The following is a 26,502-nucleotide window of genomic DNA, read 5'->3' as shown; positions in this document are numbered from 1 at the left end:
CTCAATAAAGGTACTGCTAATACTGTTATGCCTGACGAGCAAAAACACCTTTGCACCCTTCACATATCTCTTTCAAATGATGACTGCGTAACATTAACCACAACTGTAGCCAMAACAGACTTCCCAGATCTCTTGATAACACTGTTCACTTAAAAAGGAGTTTGCCTTTTTTTACAAGCCACTGTACTTCCAAGGACAGATGCAATCCTTATCTAACAGGTTAAGCTCAGTCAGGTTTCATGTGGGGCTAGGTGTTGCTATAGCTGATGCTAGTACAGAAATAAAGTCTCCTTACCTTCTTGCCTCTCTCCTTTTAACCTTTTAAAAGCACAATGGGTGCAACCTAGCTTCTGACCAGCTAGCTTTCTCGGTGACTTTATTTGTTTTCTTTACTCATACTCTTATTTTTGTCAGATTCCTGGCCTTTTTCCTACAGTGCCCTTCTGGATATCACACTTGTTGCTTTCCTTCAAGTCAATCCAAAATCTCAGCTCCAATGTTGTGCCCTCTTAGTTCTCCGTGTTTGTTCCTCTTGATGCTGAGCAGTGCTGTGCCATAGGTTTAAATATGTTCGTTCTTACAGGGCAGAGCTTTTATTTGGCACAGCCCACATTACGTTAAGGAGCCATTTCTAATGAGGGCATGTACAGGCAATCTTACAGAGCATTTGAAAAAGCATTTGACAGGATGAAGTGAAAATATTTCATGATCTTTCATGTAACATGTTGGACTATATTTTTTTAAGAGAAGAGGTCATTTTAAAATGTTTTACTTTGTATATCTTCAGATATTTGCATTTAGAATCATTCAAAAAAGATTACTTGGCTATCTTAAAAAATTCATTTGAAACAAATGTGAAAAAACATTACAAATCTCTATTTTCCTCCCTTTTTYTCCATCTTACTCTTCTTTATAAATACATATATACACATATATGAAAGCAAGAAATGGAAAAATAATCATAAGACTTTTTCTTTTTCATAYTGAAAGCAGGAACAACGGTCATTTGAAATGAGCTCTAAGATAGGGACTGGCAAAGAGGAATATTTAAATTTATTAATTCAACTTCCACGCATGAGAACATGAAAGGAAATACTTTTATAGCCTAGAGTTTTATGCAAAAGCTTGTTCTTACAAATCTAAGGAACTGGATAACACTGATTTGATAATATTTCTTGAAAATTGATCACTTGATTAAAAAAGGGATATGGTATCTTTCGGTATTCACTATTATTTTGCTTAAAGATTAATGTATAAAATTCACTTACCTTCAAAAGGACTCACAGTCATTATCAACTATTAAACTCTTATTATACCAACTATTTATTCTGGCAGAAATTATTTTTTATCCAGTTTCTCACCTAAATAGTGTCTGGTCTTATTAAAAATAAAGCAAACTGAAACCTAAAATTTTAAACTTGGGTTTCTTAGGAACTGAAATTTCCATTCTGCAGGAAATTCAATTTTTTTCTAATGCATTTATATGAATTTCAAAAGAAAAGCCCAAAATTTTTTTATTTCTTGGAAAAACAAAAATTGCTAGGGTTTCAAATAAAGACTAGGAAAGCATTTTTATTTGAGAGTGCTGAACAGTTCCATTTTTTACAATTGTTTTGTTCACTCTGTATGCATTTATTTTTACATTATAGCAAACTAGAAATAATATTTGTTGAATGRTCATGGGGTATCCTAAAAGAGGTTCCTTAAAATCAAAACTGTGTACCCAGTTCTCCAATGCACTTTTTCAGGATGAGGCTCTATAGAAACTGCATGGGCTGGTTTGGGAGTTGATATTACAGGCATCAGGGATGGGAGAAAGGTTTTCCAGAGACTAATGGYATTTGGGAAAATTATGTGGCTTGTAACAGAAGGGCAAGCAGGTACCCTCAGCCCTGAAGATCAGAAAGGAGTTTGACAGACACACAGAATTATATGTTTTTTAAAATGATATGTTCATATTAAAGTAAAAGAGAGATGTTTCAACGGTGTTCTAATGAAATACTCCAACTTTTTCTGCTGTAGAGTATCTGTAAATTAGCACTTTCTTATTTCAATGTGTCTTTTGAAATTTCTGTATTCAGAAAATTCTGCAGATGGAAAATCACATATATGCCTGTAACCCTCCAGAGGAGAAAGAGTGATTCAAAGGCCCTTCTCAGACTATGAAGAGGAGAAGGAGAACCAGACTTCAGGTGCAAGCTGCAGAGAAGGACTTTGGTGCCAGCAAGGCTACTTTTGAGGTAGTTGAAGCTCAAAAGGTTGTTGAAATGAGCAGAGCTGGAGTTTGACTAAAAGCCGAGAAAGAGAGTACTCAGGTCAGTGAATCTACCCTGATGCATGTGGGGGATTTATGATACAATACTGTCTCTGCCAGCTCTGAAATACTGTCATTGAAGGGATATATTCTTCAGATGTATCCTTGCCTGAATGGTAATTGTTAGGGATTCCTAGACACTACTGATCTAGGAATCAGGAAACTACTCCAGAAGAACAGTGGAACTGGTGAAAGATACACTTCTGCAGCAGCTTACAGAGCCCACAGGATGTGTCTTTGGGGAGGGATAGGAAAATTTTGGAAGAGGAGACTAGGTTGTTCAAGTGTTTGGAAAGGTCAGACTCTTCAGCCTGAAAATGATGGATTGAGAGAGATCGATAAAATCATGAGTCTGAACTGAAAAAACAGCTGAATAGTTCTAATTTTGTTGCYCTTCTTCTTAGTTGCCACCTAGGCACACCAAAACCTGATGAGGCCCCCTGTGCTTTAAACGCACTGTGAACCTTCTTGATATGTCTGAGCCACAACAGAGGGTACTTACTTTGCAGACCCTTATAGAATCATGTTGGGAGGGGATGAAAGGAAACAGAAATATTCAAAAATAAATGGGAGATGGAGCTTGGAACAACAAGCACTCAAAGGGATGAACTGACATTAGAGACAACATATTCACCATCACCTCCCTGTTCTGAAGAGAATTTCAATACCAAAGTGGTGATTTTTCAGTACTCCACTGATCAGACATAAAGGGTGCGAAGAGATATTTCTTCATTCGATAATTGATAATAATTGAAAGAGGAAATATCATGTGACTTGAAGAAAAAACATCTCATACTTTCTTGGAAATGATCCCCTTCATCTGTCCCCCCACCTTCCCCCGCACCCACACTCACACCCACCCTCAGTCTCCTCCCCTCAAATTCTAACACGCAAAGCTGTTGATGGGTTATGAAGAAATTAAAAAGTCTTAGCCCATCTGTGCAAGAGGACATTATCTGACATCAGAGTTCTTCTTTGGCATMCCAGCAAGGGTACAGGGTTGATGTATTTCTGGAAGATACCTCTGTATTTTTCCTTTAACCTCCTCTGACTTCTGAGAACTCTTGCGTAATTGCTCATTTCACAAATCTCTAGCTGTAGCAGAAAAAATTGTTGCCCTGAGGTCAGGATTCAGTTGCTGTGTCAATGTTGAAGCCTATTCTCATTTCTAGTTCTGGCAGACTGGCTGCCTGGCAGCAATGGAGGTGATTGGTATGAACTCCAGTCCAGAGTTGCAGATATAAGCTGAAAATCCAAAATACAGAAATTGGATCATTTGAATGCAAGTCTGAATATCATAAATACATGCATGCAGCYTTTTGCACAGATTTTGGAAAAGTCATGGGAATTTCCACTGAAAATTTCAGCTAATTCAGAATGGTTACTTCTGCAGCTAACCAAGTATCGACTGGACTGTTGACTGAATTTGTTGATCTCTTAAGCAATAAGCCCGGCAGAAGAAACACGCAGAAAGGAGAAGGATTATAATAGAATTTCCACTTAGAAAATTTCATTTGAGCATTACCCTGAAAGTCTTGCATAGAGATGGAGAGCCTGATCTTACAAACATTCCTGCTCCCTATTTCCTTCCATCATTTTTGATGGCACCCAGCAGTTTGTACAACTGTGTGCTTGATCAGGCAGCCATAGATTTCTTCATGTCATTAAGAAATAGCGCGGGTCAAAATTTTCCTTCAGAAACAACCATGCAGCTCAGAGACCAAAATGAGTCCCTTAATAATTGATGATCCAAATGAAGTWACTCTTCCGATACTATTGTTATTGGTCCTGTGTTGGTGAAAGAACCATTTACTCTGAATGAAATGACTCAACTCTTTCTAGATGCAAAATCAGAAGCTTAGCTCTGACTGGCCTCTGAAATGCTGTGGGTTGTCATGATTTCTCAAATGATACAGAGAGTAGTCAGAGAGGACTCCTAAATACTTTGGCAGTAAGGAAATTGTCCTGTTATGATAAGGTTTTCCTTAGCACTCTGGAACAAGCTTAATCTGCCTGACAAACAGGTGTCTCCTTTTTAGGAGTTTAGGAGTCAGAGGCAGGTTCATATTTATTTTACTAAATTTCTTTTAAATATGCTGCAATTTATATTTCCAATGTGGAGATAGTCAGAGAACTATGAGGCATACAGAACTTATAAGGCATATTTGTCCCAAGTCCCACTCTTGGAACATGTTAGCTCTGTCTGGATAGAATTCACAGGGACTTTTCTCCTCTGGGAGTGCTGGACCACATCGCACTGAAATGCCAACAGCTGATTTACATCAAGTTTATCTGAATGATCTTTCTTATCTTGGCAACAGTATTGATGTCGCTTGTCTATACTTCCATAAGTAGTTTCTCCTATTGTTATTTCATGGTTCTTTTAATTGAAAATCAGGCTGCACCAAACTCTTGCTCAGCTTTCTTTTGGGAAAATACTCTGACAGAAATCTCTTTGAGAACTTGTAAGTGAGGGCTCAGTGAAAACGTAAACCGAAAGGTTTGGTCAGGTTATAGAGCTATGGAAAACTGCATATCTCAGTAGGCCCATCCTTGTGCTATCATTAGTTGCCTCAAATTTCTAGTGATGAGCTTTTTTTTGTGTGTGTTCACCATGTAAACTCCGCCATCCTTCCTTGAGTGCTTTCTTTGGCTGAGTATCAAGTTGAAACTTCTCCCATTCAAGAACCTTTACTACTACACTACTGCTTATGTTACTGACCTTGTGACTCCCTAAATGCTCTGCAATGGGCAACACTTCTATCCTCTTTGGGTGCTGTATGTGTTGGTGTCTTCTGGGCAATACAGTCCTCATGATGGGTTGAGTGACAAGCCGCTAGAGTTCTGGAGGCCTTCTAAGAAAAGAATCTGGTAAGTCTTTTCATGAGACTCTGGCCTGATAACCTGTGAGTCAGAAACCAATCCCTGATGAGTACTGTTAGAAGACGGTCTCTCCATGTCCTCATGTCCTTGAGGTCCTCTACATTTTTTCCTTGATGGCTCCAATTAGAGTATAAGACACCTTGTCTTTACAGGTGTGTGGTAAGGGCTTGTGGAATATCTAGTGTCCTTCAGGACAGGAAGATGTCTGGCTCTTTTTGGATGTTCCTGGAGAGCTCCTGAGGTACCCCGAATGCCATCACTTGGGCATGCCTCAGGAGGGCTCTAAAAGAGAAGCTGAGATGTGGCCGTTGTGTTAGTCACTAGGCACATGTAAACATGTGGTCTGTGCAGAAGAAGTTTTGATTCTGGGAGTACTTTTCCCCTGCGGATGTATGTGTGTGGACACACACATTCATTCAGGGACTGCATGGTGCTATGGCTCAGGTAGGATTATAGATATCATTTGAGCTGTGGCTTCACCAGTCATATTTATGTATAAGCCAGGTGGATCTTCCTAAAACATACCTCAGTAGAAATAATCAAGAAATATTTTAGACCGTTTTAGAAAATAAATTGTAACTGTTTTTATCTCCTTATAAAGGCAGATGCTTTAGTTAGAAGTTCTACTTTTTGGAGTTAAAAAGTGACCATAAAATCCCAGAAAAAGTTAAAAAACCTGATGACACAAAATGGAAGTCTCAGGACTTTCCAGGGCTTGAAGTAAATCCTTCCTGCTCCCTGGTAAGACTGAAAATTCCCCATATTTTTTGTCACAGAGCTGCTATTTCTGTGCTGGCAGGATGGGAGAAGAGCAAACTATGAAAAAGTCCTGAGCCTCGAGCTGGAGGGTTAGAGCAAGAAGGAGGGAAACTTTATAAGGTAGGTTGATTTATAAACTTCTGGTATTTGGAGCTACTTGTAGGATTGGGATGGGTTATATAAATCCCAGAGAGATGGATAACTAGGCAGAGAACAGGGGAGGCTGTCCAGGCTGCAGGAGAGAGTCACTTATAAATAGTCTTTGCAATTTATTGTGTTGTGATCCCAGGTAACCTGATGGACATCACTTTCACATGGTAGTATGGGTCATATAACATACAGTGGAAAAGTTTGCTCACATCTGCAAAGGACTGTATTGCTGGCCATATTCTCATACTCTTATTTACATACATATGCCCATGAAAAGGAAGTAAAGCCCTTTAAGAAAAGCCCTTTTTCTGTGGCAAAACATTTTAAATATTAAAAAGTGCTTCTTAAGAAAACATGTCTGGGGTAAATACTGTTCCAAATCTGCCTGGGTTATTTTCTTTCTTGTTTTGTGAGATTATTCTGTTGTGGTTGTTTCTTTTTATCAATATAATGGTTGTGGTTGGTGTGAGGGAAGGATCTTATGGTTAATATTTTATTCTGCCAAAGCTGGGATCAACACACTGTGCTCTCTCCTTTTTAAATTTAATTTCAACCAGGCTGCTGCTTATTCTGGGATGGCAATGTCCTCCACAACCTTTTTCTCTTTGGGTCTTCAATGTGAATTCATCTCTCACAGCTTTTAACTTAATATTGACATTGTGACTTGGAACGAGAGTTCCAGGGGAGGGCAAGATGGGTTGTCTGGCCTTTATTTGCTGTGCAGACTTTGTGGCCTGTGAATCCCTCAGCTCTCTTAGGCTTGACATCAGCTTGACTGGAAACCTGTTACCTTCCTGCACTTCCTCATTCCCTCAAAGAAAACTCAGGAGGAGATACAGGTGGGGAAAGACAGTGTGGAAATTCTGAAGGGCACAAACATAGGGCCTAGTTTTCCCTGCCTTTTCATGAAATGTTCTTTTTGACTGCTAATTCTAAGTTCATAAAACTTTTTCCATGAAATAGCACTCCAAATTATGGTATGGGAAACCCCTTTTTCAGATGCCTGCTTGTAAATCTACCTGGTGGAAAACTTTACTTTGCAAAGTGTTCAGCTGACAAATTAAAATGTTTCACAGAARCATGTATTGGCTCCATTTTCATTTCAGATATATTATATTCCATTTGATTATGTAAAAGTCAAAATGATAATGATTTTAACCAAACAGTCCATTTAGGCTTTCTGAAAAGCATTCAAATGAAATATTTACAGAAGACTTTGTTTCATGAAATATTTGGAAGTTTTGACTTTAAAAAGTTGTTTTAAAAGGTTTTTTGTCTTAATCAAAATGAGAAAATTTCCTAGCGCTTTTTCGTAAGAATAATGTCACTTCCTCCAGCTAAGTGACTGATTCCATTCTGCTGCTTTCAGGCAGTAAGAAGTATTAATTGAATGTGATGCTCTTCTTCACTTCTTGACCTACGATTATGTGTAGCCAAACAGCAGTTTTGCCCTAGAGTCGCATTTTAATTCAAGATTAAATGATTCATTCTATGTGGTGATACAGAAATATTTGTATTCTGTAGATAATAATAATATTGATATGGTAAAATGTGGAGCTGTGTAATTAAATGCATTTATCCTGCCCCATTAAATATCTCATCTCTACTCAGTCTGAAACTTGCTAGGTCTCTCAAGAATCCCCACTCCTYACTGCTGCTGCTTAAAAAATGTCATCATTGCCTAATAGTGAATGGTTTAAGGCCAAGTATCCAGAGCTAGAACTAGAAATGGATATGTAATACTGTTGAAAAGGAGAGATTCCCAGCATTACAACATGCTGTACAGCTTTGTTTCACGCTGGAAGATTCTGTGATGAAAACCTATTTTAAATCATATTTTGTGATGTTTCTTTTAGTATCTCCTTMTTGCTCCTTCTAAGATCTATATGGTTGGTAAAACAAGCAGCATGTTGCAAAAACAGTCCCAATAAAACAGAGATGAAGCTTTAGAAAGCTCTCCTAGCTTAGTTCTTTGGTTATGTGTCTGGACTCTACACATAAATTGGTGGGCAGCTTAAAAGCTTTGCTGGCAACTGTTTGGGGTGCCCTCTCTAATGCGTTACATTACTGACGAAGAACAGAGTCATAAATCATGAACTGATTTCCAATATAATTTTTCTGAGGTCTTTGAGACCACTACCAGCCTGAAGCGATGATGAACCTCCAGCCCTCTGCATTATGCTAAAAGAGGAAGGGTAACTGTGGGAGTTCCCTGTTGCTGGGAAGGTGCCACTGAGGAGAATCTGACTGTGAAAAAAAACTGAGAACTGATGCTTTCTACAACCCCAACCAATGTGATGGAAAGGATTGGAAACTGCTTGTGATGCAGTGAGGAATGCAGGTCTTGAGAGATTTTGTGTGTTTTCATAGTGAAGAACAGCTTTGCATCTTTTAGAGGATGACCAGCATGTAAACAAATGTCACAAACTGGCAAGTGTTTGCCTGTGACCTTCCTAGCTAAATCCCAGACTGGGTTTCAGTGCTTCTGAAATGGACTCTGCTGGAAGWTGAACGAAAGGACTCTGCTTCACTTCCTGATTTTTATCTCCCTTGACTGCTTTTGTTGTTGCAATGGTCTTTTGTGCAGATTACACTGCCTGGTTGCACCATGGTTTAGCAGGAAGATAGGGATAGGCTCTGAGACATAGACTGCTGCTTGCCTTGTGCCTTGCTCTCCTCAGACCTCTGAGGTGCAGCCCAAGAGTGCCCAAGGGGCGTCTATGGTTTTATCCATGTGGGAGGCTGTGTTGTGTAGACAAGCTGRTGAGACTTTAAAGAACTGGAGTGAATAAAAATCATGATTGCTACACTTCAGCTTAGGAAGGTGCAAGAATGAACACTTTTTAAACTTTTATACTCTAAAAGAACACAGAAGCTGATGTCCTGAAAGCAGCCAGAAATCTGTATTTAAGCTGATATTCTCAATATCTCATGTAAGGATATAAAATACTTACTGGAATAGATGCTGAGTCCTAGGCTGTCACTGACTTCCCTGGAAGCAGGTTTGAGTTTGTGATCTGGAACAATGTGCAAGATGGCTTTTTAAGCCGGGGATAAACTCCTAGCTTATCAATTTCTTAGTTTCTCTTCCTTTTTTTCCCCTCTTGACAGGCTCATCAAGGATAGGCTGTCTCTCTCACCTCTTGCAATACTTCATCAGTAGCCCACTGAAGGCTGGTCCCTTTCCAAGTCTTCTGATAAGCATGGTGGCCACTCATAGAAATCCCCAGGAGGGCAATGACTTGGGATGCTCACTGGCATCATGAAGTGAGCACTCATGACTGAATGCCAGCATCAGGAACACCTTTTCTCCTCTCTCTTTTCCTCCCAGCAAAGGTCACTATCATGGGTAAGAAGCAAATTGTACGCTGAGACCTCTAAGGACCACATGGTCAATTCCTTCTTGAAATGAGACAGAGACATTTAAGCTGTTAGATGCTCAAGAGTCTTTTTTGTTTCTCTTTGAGCTGTTTCAAGATACCACATTCACTTCTGYAGAAGAAAGAAATGTCTATGTCCTTTGTTCCCTTCCACAGCAGTGCAGTGAAGGGCATGATGGTGGCCTTTCTTTTCCTCGCTTCATGAATRAAAGCATGATTTTCTTAGCAACCAGGTCTGGTAACTCAGCCTGGCATTTTTTCATTATTTCAGTACTTACTTTCTTCCCACTAGTATGGATTGTCTGACAACATATTTTGGTGGTCTGTCATACTGATTCTTTTTCATGTTGCTCAGTTGGCTAGGAATTTATTGATTTGTTTGGGTTTTGTCACAACGACAGGGCAGAAAAATATTTTGAACAGTATTTTCGACAATTTCTGTCTGAAAAGCTGCACAATCTGGCAAGAGGAATTAAAAGACCTGAAATGACTTTTAATTTTATTATCAGGTTATATCCCAAACTGAAGGAATATCCCTTTCTTTAGATTTGTGAAATCATGAGAGGAACAGGAATTCTTTGGTGTTTGTAAGTAACACCCATTATCAATGAAGTTGTGCAGTCTCTGACTTTACTCTGAGTTGCTTAGCCTGGACTTGGAAGGAAGGGCATAAAGGAAAAATGAGACTGTAGATGTGGGCATCAGTAAAGTCTTTAGGAGTGCCATTTATATGCCTATAAGAATAGGATTCCTAGTGATGATGAGTGGAGAGAGAAGAAGCAAGGAGAGGAAGAAAGTATATATGAGAGAACTATTAAGATAACTGGGCTTGAGAAAAATTGAATTTGTTGGCTTATGAAGGAAACAGTCTTTTCATTGAATGAAAATAATATTTTTTGGTTTTGAAGATTGGGGTCGTGAAATTGAGGATCAGTCAAGATTTATCTCTTTTTATTAATGTTATATTTTTGTAAGCATACATAGAGATTTCTTTCTTATAGTAGGCATGCAGTATTACTAGGAAAATGATCAAGAAAGGATTCCCTGTATACAGAAAACACTTACTTTCCAAACTCAAGGTTCCCTTGGCAAGGCAAAAGAGTCAACAGGTGCTGTACGACTTCCTGATTCTGAAAAATTTGGAAGGGCATGGTGAACAGAGGAAGAAACATTCATAAATCCAAGGTGTCCTTGAGGAAAACAAGGCTTCTAAGGCTTAAAAGATAAAGCAGCAAGCTCTGAGACTCATGGGAGCAGAAATAATGGCAAACAGGAAAAGAATTAAAGGCTTCAATAGTTAGTAGTTTCAAAGGAACTGTTTCCTTTGTTTTTCTTGACTTAAATGGAGGCTGATGTGRATACTGGAGAACTAAGCTTAACCTTGAAGCAGAGTCTGAAAATAAGTTTGAAAGATATATGTGGGGCTGCTGACACAATGGATTACCTAACACTGAGCATGACACTGCACAGAGCTAATGTCAGCCCTGCARACCAGTGTAGAAAATGCCTTCACAGTCCTCACAACCTTCTGGTGACACCAAAATAACTGCCCCCACCCTTCAACTTTGGAGTGATAATGGAAAGGAGAGGACATCGAAGCTTCCAGAGGAGTAAAATTCTTTATCACTCAATCAGTCTTTCAGATCTTCGTTGTTCATGCTGTAAGGGTGGTAACATTTAGCTCTAACAATGTGAACATTAGGCTTTTCACCTTAGTTTGCTGTCTAGTCTCATGCTCTCCAAAAGGTGATGCATTTCCCCTCTGAAATACCTGAATATAGTAGGATGAATGGCCCTCTGGAGCTGCCTCTCTCTCTCCATTTACCTCAGGCAAAGCACAGACAACCAGCTTAGGCTATGCCAAACTCCTAGGTGATTGCGGTGAGATGAGAAGTATCCAACCCTCACTTTCTGGGGCTAGATCTGAGTATGACAAAGAGAAAAAGGAATGACGGCTACAGTGAAGGCGGATGAGAGGAAGTTAAGTGGAAACAAATATGCCTGAGCTTATGACCTGTGTGCTGAACAAAGACTGCAGGTCCTTACTGCAGGATCCGTAAGGCAAAATGTGATGTGGTTCACGATGCTAGCTGTGATACCATTTCCTACCTTCTCCATGCTTCTGCTGAAACCTGGCTATAGCAGGGGTAGGGATACAGCTGGTACATGAGTTAGTCAACGGGACAGCAGAGGATGATTTGAATGAGTACCACATCTCATTCACTGGTGCTACTGGGCTGTGGTAGACCTGGGTCTCTAAACAGAGGGAAGGGTGGATAGGATGAGAGAGAGCAGGGTGAGGAGGTGTCCAGAGAAGTCAGAGAAGGAAAAAGGRTTCAGGCTTTCTGAAGAAGCCTTCCTCCAGCAGGAACGTGAGGCATATTCAGCTGAGGGAAACCATGTTCATGTCTTGTATCAGGCCCCCAAAGCGACTTCATGAAGGAGAGGGAGACTATTAAAGGTGTGCTCCGAATGACTGGTACTGGGATCTGGCTCCTTGGACTGAGGTCCAAAGAGCTGAGTACTCCCAGGAGAAACCAGGAGGTCTGTGGCTGTAAGTTCCTGCTCTCTGCACAGGGGTTGGAACGCAGAGGAAGGAAAATACTTCCCCCTGGGAGAAGTAAAATTTGGCTGACCAAGTACCTTGATGCCCTGTTAGTGAAACCTCTTCAGGCAATTATCACCTGGATAGTGTAGTATTGTCATTTCATTCACTTTTTTTCTTGGTAGTGGAAGATATACAAAGCCCAYTGAAGAAAACTTTTGCAGCCATTCTACAAAATAAGAGAAGTGCCTATAGTTCTCAACCAGGAAGATGGGATAGCCTCAAGAGTTCACATCAGATTGAAATAGACTAGTGGAACATGAGCAAATATTTGAGGTGGGAGTGTATGCTGTGCACTTCTAGCAGTTTCCATACGATTTTGTTAGGGACCTCCCTGTATATCTGATTGCTCAGCTATTACGCTGGACTAGAATTGAGATGATCCAACATCAGTTGCATCTGGGTGGAAAAAGTAGATGAAGGTGGTTTGGGCATAGTGATCCCTGAATGCTAATGAAAAAAGAAACATATTTGGCACTATTAAAAGTTAGGCACTCAGGATTTCAAAACTGTGTCCTGTTTTATAACAATAATAAAGTTGTCAGTTACGTGGGGAAGCATTGTGAAAAATGAATGTCTTTTACTGCATTCAGAGCAGTTGCTCCAAATCCAGTGAGATAATGGCCCATAAAACTTTGAGCTGGGAGGCTGAGTTGTGCATTGCTAAAGCCTTCATTATGTGTGGTTTCAGAAAATGTATGCATGTGCCTGAGTATCTCATGTTTGTTCTTTTGCTGTTTTATTATTTTGTCAGTATGAAGTGGCTCTGATTCCAGCTATGAAATGCAAGTTTAGCTTAAATTGAGCCTGCTGTCCATGTAAAGATCCTTAGCAGCATTGCAAGATGCTGTTAAGAACAGTTAGGTTTTATTTGCTGCCAAACCATACCATAGCTGGTTCCCTATTGAAACATATTGCATCTCAGTCCAAATGTGTTTGCTTTATTCTTTTTTTTCTTGTAGACGGTTGTAACCAAGACCCCCCAATTTTTTCAAATGCGTAGATGTATTCAAGATCCAACCAGCCTTGAGCATCCCAAGGAGAATGTGACATTGTAGTTCCCAGAATAGCACTGCTAAATAGCAATCTGTGTTATGGGCCCATAGCACAGCATCCCTAGTCTGACCAGACTGATCTCTTGTTTTTACAATATAGGTCAGATTCTTCACAGATGTTAGGCTGAAACTCACCATTAAGTTATCTGCTCTGGCTGCCTGGATAACACAGGTTTCCTTTATATCTTTGATAAACCCGGTAACTTTTTGTTTGGCTAAAGTATATTCCGTTATTTGATTAGTCCTGAATAAAATTAAGAGATATTCTATAACCAGGTTCAGTTTTCAGTACTCAGCAAAAGTATTCCATCTCATGTGAAACCACCATCTGAATCTGTAGATACATCACAACACTAGTTCACTTGTTGTTTTTTTAAATGTTATAAAAGAAATTCACGGGAACAGTGACACTGCCTATGTAGTGGGATTTTTTTTTTTAAGTTGGCATACAGTTATGTAGCACGTTTGATAAGATCCCCTGAGGGAAGGGGTTACAGATACAACAGCATTGAAATAATGCAGCCTTTAGTGTGGGATATATGGGGTTCTGTTGCTGTGCAGCCACTGCTATGCTAGGAAAAACATAACTCTTCAGACTGGAACAAAGGCAAGAGATGAGGATAAACACTTGCATAAAAACCCAACCCAAACAAACCACAGCATATTTTAAAATAGAAGAATGACGTGGTACCTAAGAAATAAATGAAGAGATAGTTGGTTGCCTTGTTCTGGCAACACTGAGGATTTCATGAGAGACTATGAACTGCGTATTAATGCAGCACCATTGGTGTGACTATGAACTGTGTGTTAATGCAACACCACTGGTGTATCTCATCATGTCCAAACAAAGCTCCTAGACAGACTGTGCCATGTGTGTCCTCAGCATAGACGGAAAAACACTTGATGAAATGATGCTTGTGGGTAGCATCGAGCCCTGCCAGGCAAGACTGGGCAGAGAGCACATTAAGAATAAGACCTTACTATTTAAGATAATATGTTGTCAGACAGGGGATTTGGGTGGCAGGTGAGCTGGGGATGGGCTGCCATGCTCTGCTCCAAAGCACACCTTTTGGGAGGGCAGCTGTGTACCAGTCGTTGGTCCTCTCTGTGTGTAAGTGGCTCTGTCAGAGAATCAGAAAATGAAAATTGTTATTCTCTGCTACCTCTTTCCTGTCTCCGTCACCTTGTCTGTAATAGATCATCTTAGCACAGCATTATCATCTGCATCTGTTTAGGGCAGTGCAGTGGGTGTGCAGTGCTGAGAGGAAGTAGATTTGCTACTTTCTGTAGCAGGATACAGCACAAACTTACCACTGCGAAAACTCTTCCTGAAATCAGCTGGCCAGATTTTGCTGCTGGTCTGGCCAAAAATGGAGAGAAATGTCGCAGACTTCAGTAGTGTCCCTTGTATGTATACAGGCAATAGTGGGAGGGTTGGACCCTTCTTTTCATCTGAGGCAAATGCAGCTGAAGGGTTGTAAAGGAGAGAACTGAAATCAGATTAAAAGGATTGTTTGGGGGGTTGTTTTGTTTTGTCTTGTTTTGTTTTTTAGTGCTAGGCATTAGTGTTTTGAAAACAATGATAGAGTGGAGGAATTTATTATATCTGGCCATCAGATGCAGTGAAGTTTGCCATGGTTAATTTTAGAGAATTAAAACATATGATAAAATCACTTAAAAACAGAATCAACTTTCATCCTTTCCCAGCCAGTGTGTTCGTAAACAATACAATATTAGAAAACATGCTTCTAATTTTGTGTTACTGTTTCCACTGTAAGCTGAGCAGAGATTTATGCCCATGGGGAGCAACGTTCCACTAAATGTTTGGAGATCAGCTGCAAACAGTAGAAAGAGATCCAGATGGCTCCCTTGTGTCCACACTCTTTTGATAACCCAGCACTCTTTTTCTCCTCCCAGGCCAGGTAACTCCTTCCTTTATCTTCTCTCCCAGTGCTGGCTGACAAACTACAAACTGCCCTTTCCAAGTGTCCCTTCCAACTCACTTTGTGATTGCCAAAACTCTGGTATTTCCACTCAGATTAGGTGTTTGCAAACCTCATCATTCCCCATCSCTTAGCCCCACCATACTACTTTCTAGTGACAAACATGGGAGCTTAAAGGATTTAAATTACCTGCTACTGTAGCTTCCACGTTGTACAGCCCCACTCAAAAAACAACATCTGTAGAAGAGTGCCACTGAAATCCTTTTGAAAGTTTTTGGCAAAGTAGTAACAGGGAAGGTTGGCTTTAAGCATGGGARGTTTTAAAGCTTCTGTGCTGGTCTCCAAAGTAGTGAACATTTCTCATGTCCTTAGGCCAGACCACTCCAACAGGAGCACTGTGCGTGATGGGTAGACTTGGGTCTTCATCAAGACACAGGAGTGAGTGGGAAGATAGAGAGGGCCTCAGCTGACGGCATATAGCCTATTTAGCTTACTTTTGGTTGATTCTTTTCTGACCTGGGGTGATATTTTCAGCCTCTCTTTTCTTTTCAGAATTGCTTTGCCCAATGCTAATTTACTTTTCAGGCATAGAAGAAATCTTTGTGTTGAAATAAAAGACGTAAAGCCAAACTCTAGAGGCAATTAAAAATGAACAGACAAAATATGATAATATACTGAACAATATTCTAATGTTTTTTGACTTTTTCCAGAAAAATATGTCCACAMCATTTCGGAGATTAGTCTAGAGGGATTTGATCTGTCAAATTGAACAGTATAATGACTTCTGTTTTTTACTAATGTAGTAAGAGAATGGAAATAAGAAAAAAAAAGAAAAAAGCAGCAGAAGAGGTAAGAAATTACAGAGAATATATCAGGAATTTTCTGTAATGTTTTATTCTTCAAAAATATGAGCTGGTGACTTTTAAACTGCTTCATAAAGGTTAGAGGACCAGCCTCAAAAAGTCTCATTCACCTCAAGAAACATCAGGGTCCAAAGCACTCGCTTCTTTTTAGGCCACAGTCTGATTATACAACAAACCCATCAGAAAGGCCCCTGTGAGTGTTTCAAAGACATAGCGGCCACATGATGCAAAACACGGGTGCCACAGATATAATTTGGATGTGTCCAAATATTATTCAAATGTTCAAATAACATCAGGGGATAAAAACTGTGCTGACAATTTTTGTGCCAGAGCAGGTGTTGTCTGTATCTCAGGTACTTTGAATAATTTGATAGAAATGCAGTCTTCTGCCCATATCCAGTCCAGATCAAGCTTATACTACTGGGCACTCTGGTGGTGGACAGACTGAGTAGCAGTGGCTATGAAGCCATCTATTTTATCCCCCTCTTCCCAGTTTTGAATATCCAAGTTTTATATCATGTACAACAGATGGTAGAATAGAAAGATATAGCAGAAGGTTCCCTATCTGCCACCTGAATGTTATTTATCTAGCCTAGGGAGAGTTTCTCAGAGATCTGCTTTGTGCTTTTCTTATGGCCAAACCACGCTACAGAAAAAGGATTTATTAAAGCACAGAGAGAAGATAAGCAGGGGTGGGGAAGATATTGTAATGGGTAAAGTTCTCTTGAATTAGTGCAATTAGGTTGCATTATGATAGAATTATGTCACAGAAAGTTAGGCTTGAAAAGGACCTTGAGAGGCCACTAAGCCATCTCTCCTTCTGAAGGCAAGTGCAACTATCTCAACATCATCTCTGACAGATGTGTGTATAACCCCCTTTTAAAGGTATCCAGAAATGGAGAGTCTAAGTTGTTGCCTTGAAGATTAAATAAGCATTAACAAGCTATAGCAAAGAGCAGCTGCAATCACTAGAATTAAGCTTGGATTCTAAGGAGCTGGAAAAATTAGTCATCATTTAAAAATATCGGTTTGTAAGTTAATTAGCCAAGTCACAAAGCTAATTCAAAACTAAGCTCTGGAGAAAGGTGAGATGATAAATATCCTGGTCGTGCTTTATTTAGCAAAATTGAGCTCTCTCTCTGTCTTTTATGATACTGATTTGAATAAGGATGCATAAACATCTTAGTACCTTTCAGTACTGGGGAAGGAGGGGGAAATGCAGTCAGAATGGAAGGTATTCAGTGGAGCTTTAACAGTGAGTTGCCTTCTGCTTTCCTTTCACATGGGGTGGAGTTGATCAGGTGGTGTGTGGTAAGGCAGTTACTAGTTACGGTTCTCCAACTTCTTCTCTGCCTTGACTTAGGATCCACTAAGTTTTTTTCTATAGATTTGCAAACATTGCTGTTGAAAATCTATGATTTATTACTAACTTGATTTTATCTGGTTTTAATATCCAGCTAACTGTTTTTATTTCTTTTCTGCTTGCTATGGCCTTCTTTTGATAATCTTTCTCTCCAAAATTGCTGAGGAGTGTAAGTGGAAAATTATCCATGAACTGTAGTCTTGACTTCAGAGTTGAGTCATGAGTTAGGGTCTGAGAATTTTGTCCTCAAAAAACAAACAGTGTGCAGAAATCATTGAAATTACTAGAAAATACCCTGTTACAAGAAATCAGTCTGTTTTTTCCCAGACAACTTATTAAGCTCTGTGGGGATTTGATTCCAAGTCCAGTACAGCCAATGGAGACCACTCTTTTTAGTTTAACAAGGTTGGGATTTGGACATAAGTTAGGCTTCTGTGTAGTACAGAGTTAATTCTGCCACATACTTTCATCTCTCTCAGATATTTTGCTCCAGAGCCACTGTAGTTCAAGCTACAGGGTTTTTAGCTGAGTGCATCCTTTACTGTTATAAATCCCTTTTCTAAAACAGGAAAAAGAGAAGTATATTGTGACTGACAGCTCAATCTAAGCTTTGCATCTAAGCAGAATTCCAGTCCACGTGCGAGGGAGGAAGTGAATTGCAGAGCTTCAGAAATAGAACAGAAACCTACATTCTGCTTGCAAATGCACAGTTCATAGCTCCCACAGGAACTGTAGCTCAGCCCCCTGGAACAAAGGCAGCAATTTGGATGTGGAATAACATGTTAAAGTTATGTTATAATATATACTCACAATAGGGCTGCCTTACAGCAGGTCGGAAAACTTCTGATTGCTTGGCATCTTTTTGTTGGAAGGTTGCCCGAATGCAGGCTGTTTGCATGGAAATGGAGCTGAACATGGCAGAGCAGGAATTTGACAGTTTGGTGTGGTCTTGTGAAGCTGCTTTTAGGTCAGGTTTGGTGCATGCTAAGGGTGGTGGAGTCTCCTTCTCTGGAGATATTCAAAACGCGCCTGGATGCAATCCTGTGCAATGTGCTCTAGGTGACCCTGCTTGAGCAGGGGGGTTGGACTAGATGATCTCCAGAGGTCCCTTCCAACCTCAGCCATTCTGTGATTCTGTGATTCTGTGATTCAGATATGCCAAACACATTTGGTTGCAGAGATGGAAATTATAAACATTTAGGAATGTCACTTTTCATTTGCCTGAGTGCAGAATAAACAAGCCCCTTGTTCATTCCCATCTCAGAAAATATTAACCTGGAAATTGTTCTATGTGCTGGAAAACACCCGTAGGAGATACAAAATGGAGAAACAGAATTGTCAACTTTCCTGAATGATTAATCCTGGATTTTAAACTAGGCAAACAAAATTTTGTCTCAAATGTAATTATTTTCAGAAAATCATGAYTAAATGAGAGGACAGCTTTCCATTGGCCCAGATTCATTTATTTTCATCTGTACTGCATGRTATCCTTTCCCCTAGGAGACCTCAGTGTGAAATAGGCTATGGGAAAGGAGTCTAATGAAAAGGAGTTTTGCAACTTGAAAAACACAGTCAGTACCAGGACTCTGTCATTTATTATTCAGAATGAAGAGAAGGAGGCAAGAGCAGGTTGCTAGAGGCTAGACCTCTACCCGCCATCGGCACCTCCTTATGTGATATGCGCTACTTGCCATGCGATGGCAGAGCTATCATGGGGTGGGGGTGTTGTGGTACTGCCCTTAGAGTAGCCCCTGCAAGGTTGTGCCTACAGCTCAGGCTGAAAATAGGAACAACTTGCCCTAAGCCATTTCCATCTGTAGGAAAGGTTTTGTATTTCTTTTCTTACTGTGCATACATGTTTTCTGTGCCAACAGCTTCATTGATCAAGGTATAAATGAAAGTGGGAACTGACATTTGCTGTCCTCTCCTTAGAGAGAGGAATGCTGGCTCTGCGACCTCACAAATGAAAAAAAATGAAATCATGTTGCTCCCCTTCTGCAGAGCAGTCAGTAACCTCTCTAGGAGGGAAGGAGGCAGCTTTGTAAAAACATATTCCTGGGGAATTACACGTGCAACTACTATTAATGTTAGCCTTCATGGTTCTGAGTTAGTATGTACCATCCTGAAGACATAACCCCAATAAGCAGAGTTTCCAACTGTGCAGTTTTATTTCAAGGGAATAGAGGAAAACAGGGGGAGTTCTACTTGCGAAGGCCAAAACCACCCCTGTTTATGATAAAGGAATATCTACATGTTTCCAGCTGTAAATTTTCTTAGAATCAAATGCAACTTTTAATGGAGAGATATATATATATATTATTCAGTGCAAAAAATAAAAGGCTAGTCACCAATGTTTTAATTTTAAGCCTTAATAAAATGGCACTTTCCAGAGCCAGTCATGACTTTTAGCCAGCTCATGGCTAAAAATATTAAGGGAAGGATCACCACAGCAACAATCACATTGCTCCCCTTCTGCAGAGGAAGTGAAAAAACACTCTCAAACTTTGCCAACCTGAATAAATTACCCAGATTATCAAAACTGTAAGGAAAGCTGTATGCAGTCAGCTGTGTATCTGTGTGCGTGTATGTGTGTGCACATCTGTTRACTGGATTGCAACCTATTAAATAGGTAAGTCAAAGGGGAGAGCTCTGAAAATATGCTCAAGAGAAAAAAGTTACCTTGATCATATCTTGATTGGCCAGAAAGTGCGATGCACAGCATGGTCCTTACTGAAATGCTGTGGAACTCCAGTCCAACCACTGGGCCTGGCTGTCCTGTCTGTGTAGCCTGGAGATAGGATGGGGGACACTGGTGCTCTCTTGGTGTTGCTCCATTGTGAAGCTGGGACATGGATAGTTTGCTCACCCAGATTTGGGAGCGCAGGGGCACTCTCACTTCAGCCTAGCAGTTGTTTTTATGTGTTGAGCATGGTTGGCTTTGCTGAAGAAAATTGTCTTATTAGCCAGTGAAGGAAAAACAGGAGTGGAAGGACAGGAGGCAGGAGCATATTCTCAACACTTGACTTTAAGCACCAGGTATAGGAGTCTCAACTGGAAGCTTCATCTTACCTGGCTGCCAGTGTAGTCAATGGAGAGAGGATGGTTATTCCAGAGACAGTTCAGAGCAAGGGCCTGACTTAGGACAACAGTAGTGAGGTAATCATCTTTGGCAAATCCAAGATGCATCAAGGACTCCAAAATAGCTCTAGGGAAGCCCAAGACCATGTGGCTTTCAAGCAGAGATGGTACRTGAGCAGCAGGAGGAATATGTTCCATCATGGCTGCAGAGCCTCTCTGGCTTTCACTGCTGTTCCTTTCAACTGGTTGTGAAGAGCTGTTTATGATAAAGTTGGGTACTTTGCAATATTCTGTTTTACACTTTTTTTAAAAGCTTACGAATTCATTTGAAGAACTGTGTGGGCCCATCCACCCCTTGCCCTCTTTTCTGTCCTTTGGTATCTGTCACCTTCCTATGCCCATTGTGGCTCCAGTGCTGCCAGTCTGCTAAACTGCAGAGCCTTGCCACTCAGAACATACTTTTGGGCATGATTTTGTGCTGGCTTGCAATGACACTGAACTCTCGTGCCATGGGGGAAAGCAAACAGTGGCAGCTGGAGTTAATTAAACCCACATCACCCTGGAACGGGGACAGGAACCCCAGAGCTCAGAGTGTTTTCACAGAGGCCTGGTACAGTCTCAATGTGTCAATGACTGGAGGAGATGAAAGCAAATCTGGATGGGCTGAGGAATACAGATGTGCTAGAACTTTTTTGCATTATATTCAACTCAGTGCTTCCACATTGTTTTTTTTTTCCCCCTCCATCTTTTTTTAAGATTCACTTGTTCTTCTGGGTAAGGAAAGATATGAGTAGTGCATATGGTTAGATGAATGCATACTATGATTCTGTTATTGTGTGCCGGACCTTTTAAAATAAAGTGTTCCCCAGGCTGTTGTCTGGGAGGGATTGCTATGCATCAGTTCAAGATGGCCCATACAGTGACTTGCATGCTAGCTTGTCTCTCGTGTGGTTGTTATTTCTCTCCTTGTTTGTTTGCTTTAATTTGAAACAAAAGACATTCTGGTTATGGGCGATTTTGGTTTAGGTGTTCAGGAAATGGAACACGATTAGATCTGTGACAAAGATCACTGAGGAAATCCTACAGGAATAGCACACTGCTTCATCCACCATCCCATCAAAGCCAGGTCTGGGCAGGACGTGTCCACTATACCATCTTGACTTACCTGTTAGGACATAGATTCTGAACTAGATAATAAGCCAGGGTGATTTTGTTTCCCCTTCAAACTCCTTCCCTCAAGTCCTCCCTGAAATACATATGTTATAGCCATCATCCTGGTCTAGAAAGCTGAACATATTCCCAGGTCCAAAACTTAAATCTGAGCTCCTGATAATGAGATAATACCTAAGAAGACACCAGTTTCTTTCATCCAATTCCACTGGATGAAATACTCAAATATTAGGGCTATATCTAGCCCAGCTGTGGATCACATGGTTTTGCTTCCACTGAATGTGTATTTTTGTCACAAAATCAGCTCACTTGTGGTATAGTTTGGGAACAAGAGATTCAGCAGCCTCTAAGCTGAACTCTGCCTCACAGAGTGCCTTCCTGGGAGGGTATTTTATTCTCTCTGTTGTATCTTTCTGTCAAATGTGATGGGAATTCAAACATGATTAGGAGGTCCCTAATCTCCATGGATACTTCTCCCTGCATGGTGTCAAAATCTTAGTTGGTTGTTTTTTTCTCATATTTTACATATGACTAATTTACTTAGGAAGGGGAGGGGAAAGGAGGCGGCTCTCTGGGGTTGAAATAGAAAGTGAGAGACAGGACAACTTGAGAATGTTTCTAAACTGAATTTGCCAGGAGCCCTCCGAAGCCTGTCCCATATCTACATCCCATGAGCCTGTCCTCAGCTCTCAGACACTTTGTTCTGTGCTCACTGCAGGGGTTTGGGGGAACACAGCTGTTGCAGCTGTTCGTAGACCAAACAATGACCTTTTGAGTAGTTGAGGAATGATGCATTATTTAGTGTGTTCCTGGCTAAAATGGAAATGAAATGATTTCGTGAGCAGAATGATTTGTTTGTCCTTTCACTTGGATGCATCCTCTTCAGTAACAATAGTGTGATGTACACATCACTCCTCATGGTTTCTTCTAGGTAATGCTTTTGATAGGACATGTATTGAGCATTAAAAAACATTAACTGTTAATTAAAAACMCTGCATGCCAAATGTAATAAACTTTAGGTTAGAGATACTAAATTTGCAAAAATCAGCTTCTATTTAAATAATGTGTATGAGTGAAAGCTTCCCGGTGAAGTTTACGTCTCTAGACTGTCAGCTGATACTGATAAGTATCATAACCAGCTGTTATTTCAACATGAAGTATTTTATTTCTTTCAATTAATCAGGAGTCTCTTGGAAAATGCCATAGTAGGATATTCATTACAAAGATGTTTAATGCACAGAATATTTATCATTCACAGAAAAGGAGGCTTTCAGCAAATTTCTCCCAATGATCCATGATAGCCATGCACTTAGGCACTCTGCATATCTGTCAGGCAGGAGGGGAGAGAGGCAGATGGGARCAACTTTTCACAGCGTTAACTTTAAATTTTCTATGTAGTCTTCCAGACAGAGATTCAAAAAACGTGAGGCTGGAGCCTTCCTCTCCCACTGACTGTGAATGAAGACTATAGTATACTCCACTGCAAGTCCATCTGCTCTGAACTTTATAAATAGCTTTAAAAAGATCTATCCRGCACTGTTTCCAATGACATTTATGAAGGCTTGAATGCAGTTATTCATGTGCTACAGATAAAAAAGCTGAAACAACAAGGTAACAACTGATTTGAGAATGGCCATCTTTCTCCAAGTGACGAGCATGTGGAAGGAGCTGGGAGAAGATCCAGTGCTCATCAGTGACTTTGCTGAGCTCAACAAGCTCTGAAACATAGGATGGAGGAAAAATCTGTACAAATGAAGAGGTGCCCAGAGGTTGTTTTTATTAGGACAAGGTGGGATGGGATAAGGCAAGTAAATGGGATTCCTTAAATGACTACAAGAGTTTCAAGTGAATGCTCAGTTGCTTGTTTGTCATTGCCTTAAATGTTACAACAAACAGCACAAGATATAAGCATTACAGAAAATTACCTCCTTTCTGTTTAGGAGATAAGCTGCCTGTGAAAAGAAAGGAAGAAAACCCAGCTCTCTAATATCTGGGATCCAAGTTAATTGAAATGAACATGACTGTAGAAGAATAAACACCTGATCACCTTTCAAGACAGTTTTCCAGCATGTTCTTACCGACTCTGAACCCTTACTTCCAAATGCAGTGCCCGCTCATCCTACTGCAGCACCCTTCAAACCAACCTTTTCTAAAGGCTCCAGCAGGCATAGTTTGGGAGAAGAGCTGAACACAAATTGCTAAGCATTCACTGTAGAGAGTTYGGAGTGTCGTGGGATTTAGTCAAACAGCAAAGTACAAGCTTATACTATGACTCATCTGGTGTAAAACTAATGCTAAGTATTGTATATAATTAAGACAACATTATTACTGTGAGATTGCACTTCTTTTTTTGGAATGGTTAAAGTCTTGAAAAGGTGTAATGTTTTCAGCTGTGAAGAAGTTGAAGATTTTTCATGGGAGTTCATTCTAAAAGATATCATGGCTACAGTGATTTAGACCATAATTTGCATTATTTCTGAAGTTCTCCATGTATATTTAAAGGCTTCATCATGAAAGGCTGTGTTTTCATGAGAATAAACACAARCCTTAAAGTAGTAGTAATTAGATAAAACTTGCAACAATGACCTCTGGAGGCATTCCAAGGGTTTGTTATTTTTTCATGCCCACAAATCACATGTTTTATTTTGGGCCACATTTCTTAAAGAGTGCTATAAAACATTAGTACATAACAGACACAAAAAAATTATATTTACCATTGAATACAAAAGAAAATCCTGCCAACAGTGGTGGCAGACAGCTATAGTTTCAACATTTGAACACTGATTTTCAGCAGGTAGAGAATAGAAATATTAATCAGCCACTGGCCCTATCAGTGACAGAAGTTAAGCAAGCAGTTCCTAACAATTTGCCTACTTGCCCCAACTTTTTCCTTCAGAGGTGCACATATCAACTTTGCTTTTTATGAATGCATGTTCTTGATTAAAATTCATTGTGGACTGCTGTGAACAAATTCAGCGTATTGGTTGCTCAAAAGCCATTTATTCAGGTTACTTGCTTCTCCTTATCCTTAATTAGTAACTGCTCGTTATGGTGTCATGATGTTATTTCTGTTCACTGATTAGCTGTCTGTCTTGCAAGCGAGAGGTGGGAAATCAGACTGCAAGATGGTGACATGGATGATTTTAGGATAGGACTTTGCAGGAACCCATTTCCATCTGTGTATTCTGGTGGACACCTCTCAAGCATGTTTGTGCATCTTACTTGAAATTACTTTGGATAATGCCTCAACTTAATGTTATCACCACTTTTCTCATCATTTCCTAACATGCTGTGTGTGCCCCATTTTCATGCACGTCTCCAAGAAACTATCCAAGTGAGTCACAAGGACTGCAGTGCTTCAGGAAGAATTCCCGGAAAAAAAGGCATGTGGGTCAAGACATCTGCGCCACACCCAGTAAGCTCCCTTTTTTTTAGTATGAGTTGAGCTATGTATAATTGTTCACAGGTCCAAAGATTAAGATTTCAAGGGCCCTATCTGAGAAAATGCTTGTTTAATTCAATTCCTATTTTGTTGGTAGTCTTGTTTTCTGGATKACTTTCCAATCTATTTGTAAAGTAATAAACACCCCCCCAGCAAACAACCATTGATGTTTTAAAAGGAAATCTAAAGCAATGTAAGGCTGTTGAAGAAAGTGGCTCAAAATGAAAACAGCAAAAGATTGTACCATTGCTATGGTAGCTGAGAAAGTTTGTGAAGACTACAGCTGGGAAAGAGATGTGCCGGAGGGAAATCTGTAGCCATGGAAAGAAAGTCAAGGAGAAGATGTGTGCAGGCAGAGGTGTGTCTGAACATGCTTACTTGCAGGCTCTCAGCCTAAAACTTTGAAGAGGTTAATCTGGCAGAGGCACACAGCCAGCAGTGGGACTGGAAACATGGGAGAGAAGGCAAGCTTCTAATGAAGGAACCCCTAAGGGGAGCTTCACGCTTCATGCAGACACCCACAGGAGAGTTTTGCCTGGTTTTAGAAGTGGCCATGTAGCAAACAAATGCGACTATAGTGGAGCTAAGCTCCAGCTCGCAGACCCTGCCTATCAGCTGTGGTTATTATCTTGGACTTTGCACTGCTCTGACAGAATTTAAACAGCTTCTGAACAGGTGAGAGAAAAYTTGTGTCATTAAAATACTGTGCACAGCCACCCTTTATAACATAGGGTAGAATTAGCCAGGCTGCTTGGGACCTTGCTGTGGGTGCCCTCCTGATGTGGTGTCTCTCTGCTACTCTGAATTTTATGTTTACTTCAGTCATGAACCCACTAAGAGCACAAAATTTGTATTCCACTGTGCATRTTGACAGTAATTTTGTGGATGCAGCACAGCACTATAGAAAGAGACAGGTATGCGGAGAGTTTGGAAGGCATTAATTTCTTCTTACATTCTTTTACAAACCACACTGCAAAAGGTTACAGTGGGAATAGCAAAGGAAAGAACTTGCAGACTTCACAAAAATCAAAGCCTACAGCTTATGCTGAATGGGTATATTTGGCACACATCTGTGATTATGAAATGACTTTTAAWTTGTTTTTGAAATTCATCTGGATAATGATTCATCCTTTCAATTTCCCTTCTCCCTCCAGAACATCCGCCATTAACAACCCAACCAGTTGTGATGTTTTACAATCCACATTTGAACTTACTTCTCAAAACATTGCACACTTCCTTAAATAAGCAATTACTCAGCTCATTTGCACAAAGATAAGGTCAGTCTTGGGACTGAAAGATGGATCAACAACCCACTTTGGCAACCATCTTCAAAAGAAGTCAAGAAGCAGTTGCATTAGAGACTTGTTAAAGTGGGTAGAAATGCAACAATAACAACAGGCAGCTTAAGAGTTTCTATACAAACAGATATTTTACAGCCTTGATTTGGTTGAGCTGAGCACATCACAGGATTTAAGCATATGCCTAAAGATGGGATTA

At 40.2% G+C, this 26,502-nt stretch overlaps 1 long non-coding RNA gene across 1 annotated transcript; it reads left to right on the top strand.

The window, feature by feature from the left end:
* Positions 1 to 2,103: 2,103 nt before the first annotated feature.
* On the top strand, positions 2,104 to 24,802 carry LOC112974175. Its single transcript, XR_003256179.1, has 3 exons — positions 2,104 to 2,315; positions 5,974 to 6,076; positions 22,962 to 24,802. It is a non-coding gene; the product is annotated as an uncharacterized LOC112974175 (long non-coding RNA).
* The last annotated feature ends 1,700 nt before the right edge of the window (positions 24,803 to 26,502 follow it).

Source organism: Apteryx rowi, unplaced genomic scaffold, assembly GCF_003343035.1.
Source record: "Apteryx rowi isolate R43461 unplaced genomic scaffold, aptRow1 scaffold_596, whole genome shotgun sequence".
Lineage (NCBI taxonomy): Eukaryota > Metazoa > Chordata > Aves > Apterygiformes > Apterygidae > Apteryx > Apteryx rowi.
The sequence above is the reverse complement of the archived record's forward strand: the minus strand, read 5'-3'. Positions and strand labels throughout refer to the sequence as shown.